Source organism: Rhinolophus ferrumequinum, chromosome 3, assembly GCF_004115265.2.
Source record: "Rhinolophus ferrumequinum isolate MPI-CBG mRhiFer1 chromosome 3, mRhiFer1_v1.p, whole genome shotgun sequence".
Classification (NCBI taxonomy): domain Eukaryota; kingdom Metazoa; phylum Chordata; class Mammalia; order Chiroptera; family Rhinolophidae; genus Rhinolophus; species Rhinolophus ferrumequinum.
Window position 1 is genome coordinate 24,738,387 of NC_046286.1, and position 3,930 is coordinate 24,742,316.

Genomic DNA, 3,930 nt, shown 5'->3' on the forward strand with positions numbered 1-3,930 from the left:
AAGGGGCCTTAAGGAGATCACAGAACACAGCTAACATGAAATTTCATTGATTATATAATTGATATTTGAAGAAAATATTGGAGAAAGCCTAAATAAGGGAGCTACTAACTTCCATCATTCAAATGAACTTGAATTGAACTCCAACATTTATTCTCTCTGTTTTTTTTTTCCGCAAAGAAGTAATATTCTGAGCAAATATGTAGCATAATTAAGAACTGAGATGTTGTTTAACCTATGTAAGATAACTCTCTTTCTTTAAAGATTTTCCTGTATCAATTATTTTGTATCACCTGGCCTTGTTTCTTAAACTGGATTCTAAGATCTATGAGAAAAGATACCGTCTAAGTTAGCAGATGCCTGGTAAGAATACCATAAATACCTGTAAGCTACATATAAACAATATTACTAACTAAAAAGGAATTTTAAAATCAATTATGCAAAATAAGTAAAACAAGACTCTTATTCAGAAACACATTGTTAGCAATTAGGTTATAGTGTTGCATATATTTGAAATATATCAGTATTTCTTTTAAAAATTACTCCACCTCTCTTTTTTTTTAACTCACACTGATTGTTTTACTCAGTTGAGTCAAGTTTCACAGAATGCCATGGAGTACATCTCCATTACATGCTCATAAGAATCATTGAGGAACATTTTACTTTGATAAAGGGGTGTAAATTACCCTGGTAACTCTTCTTCTGCCTTAAAAGTTACTCTAGTGACTTAAAAAGCTTTTGCATCTCAAATACTCTGCTCTCAGCAGAATCAGGCCTATTAAGTGGTGTTCATTTCTCAGTGTGCTCTCATTCCTGCCATGGGGCCAGGCACTTTGGGAGCATTCAGAGTGGGAAAGAAAAATCTGGATGATTTTTAAAGTTGCAAAACCGTGTTGTATGACTGTTCCAGAGGTTCTATAGATGTTTAGATATGGGTGGGGGGGAATGAAGTATAGGAACAAGACACCAATTGAGGAAAAGTCAGCGTTATTTAAGTACTTGGGAAATAAACTTTTAATGTTTATTTTCCTAGAAGTAGGTTTAAAATGCCACCTTCAGAATAAATTAACTTTCAGTCAGTTCAGAAAGGATACAGGAAATCATAGAGATTATTGAGGGCACAGCTCTTATGTTCACGCTTTGCTAGACCAACATAACTAGTTGTTTACGTTTCTGAGATCAGAAAAGGAATCTCAAAAATAATTTATTTTACAAGGCATTGAGAACGTATTTGAAGTAATAATGACTGAAAACTTTCCTAATCTGGTGAAGAAAATAGACATACTAGCCCAGAAAGCGCAGAAAGTCCCAAACAAGATGAACCCAAACAGTCCCACATCAAGACACAGTATAATTAAAATGGCAAAGGTTAAGACAAAGAAAGAATCTTAAAAGAAGCAAGAGAAAAGCTAGTTACTTACAAGTGAACTCCCATACGATTGTCAGCTGCTTTCTCAACAGAAAATTGGAAGGCAAAAAGGGATTGGCACAAAATATTCAATGTGATGAAAAGAAAGGACCTACAACCATGAATACTCCACCCAGCAAGGAAATCATTTAAAATTGAAGGAGAGATAAAGAGCTTCCTAGACAAGGAAAAGCTAAAGGAATTAATCACCAGCAAACTGGCATTATAGGAAATGTTAAAGGGACTTCTTTAAGAAGAAGGGGGGGGGGAGAAAACATAAAGATGAATAAAAAAATGGCAATAACTATGTATCTATCAATAATCACTTTAAATGTAAATGATTAAACGCACCAATAAAAAGATATAGGATAGCTGAATGGATAATAAAACAAGACCCATACATATGCTGTCCACAGGAGATCCACTTCAGATTGAAAGACACAGACTGAAAGTAAATGGATGGGAAAAGATATTTCATGAGAATGGAAACAAACAAGCAAAGAAAAATCTGGAGTAGCAATACTTATATAAGACAAAATAGACTTTAAAACAAAGGCTATAATAACAGATGAAGAGGGACATTACATAATGATAAAGGGATCAATCCAACAAGAGGATATAAGCCTTGTAAACATTTACGCACCCAACATTGCAGCACTTAAATATATAAGGGAAATATAGACCACCATAAACTGAGCAATTGACTGTAATACAATCACAGTGGGGGACTTTAACGCCCCACTGACACCAATAGACAGATCTTCCAGAAAGAAAATCAACAAGGAAACGGTGGCCTTAAATGATACACCAGACTAGATAGATTTAATTAATATTTTTAGAGCATTTCATCCCAAAGTACCATAATATACGTTCTTTTCAAGTGCACGGGGAACTTTTCCAAGATAGACCACACGTTAGGCCACAAAACGAGTCTCAATAAATTTAAGAAGACTGAAATCATATCAAGTATCTTCCCTGGCCACAGGGGTGAAGCAACAAATCAATTACAAGGAACAAAAAATGAAAAACACACAAACACATGGAGGCTAAATAACACGCTACTAAATAGTGAACGAGTCAACAACGAGATCAGGGAAGAAATCAAAAGATATCTTGAGTCAAATAAAAATCAAAACAGAATGACCCAAAATTTATGGGACACAGAGAATGCAGTTTAAGAGGGAAATTCACAGCAATACAGGCCTACCTCAACAAACAAGAAAAATCTCAAATAAACAATCTAACCTTACACTTAAAGGAACTATTAATAGAAAAAGAACAGTAAGTGAAGCCTAAAGTGATTATAGGAAAAAATAATAAAGATTAGAGCAGAAATAAACAAAATAGAGTCTAAAAAATACAAAAGATCAATAAACCAAGAGTTGCTTCATAGAAAAGATAAACAAAATTGATCAACCTTTAACCACACTCATCAAAAAAAAAAATAGAGAGGACCCACATAAAATCAGAAATGAAAGAGAAGTAACAATGGACACCACTGAAATACAAAGGATTATGGAAAATATTACGAACAATTACATGCCAACAAATTGGACAATCTGGAAGAAATGGATAGATTCGTAGAAACATACAATGTTCCAAGACTGAATCAAGAAGAAACAGAAAAATCTGAACCGACTGGTTACTATAGTGAAATCTAATCAGTAATCAAAAACTCCCAAGAAACAAAAGTCCTGGACCAGATGGCTTCACAGGTGAATTTTACCAAACATTCAAAGAAGAATTAACACCTATCCTTCTAATACTATCCCAAGAAATTCAAAAGGAGGAAAAGCTCCTAAGCACATTTTACGAGGCCACCATTACCCTGATTCCAAAACCAGACAAAGACATTACAGAAAAAGAAAACTATAGGCCAATATCCCTGATGAACATAGATGCAAATATCCTCTGCAAAATATTAGCAAACCAAATTCAGCAAAACATTAAAAAGGTCATACACCATGATCAAGCAGATGTATTCTTGCAAGGTTGGTTCATTATATACAAATCAATTAATGTAATACACCACCTAAGCAAATGAAAGATAAAAATCATATGATCATATCAATAGATACAGAAAAAACTTTTGACAAAATCCAGCATCCATTTATGATAAAAACTGTCAGCAAAATGGGAATAGAGGGAACATATCTCAGCCTAATAAAGGCCATACACAACACACCCACAGCTAGCATCATACACGAAGGGCACAAGCTAAAAGCATTCTCCTAAAGATCAGGAAGAAGACAGGATGCCCAATTTCACCACTTTTGTTCAACATATTAATAGTACTGGAAGTCCCAGCCATAGCAATCGACCAGAAAAATGAATAAAAGGAATCCAAATTGGAAATGTCGAAATAAAACTGTCATTATTTTCAGATGACATTATACTCCATATAGAGAACATAAAAGATTCCACCAAAAAATGACTAGAACTGATAAATGAATTCACATTCAGAAACTGGATGCCTTTTTCTACACTAATAATGAACTGTCAGAAAGAGAAATTAAGAAAACAAC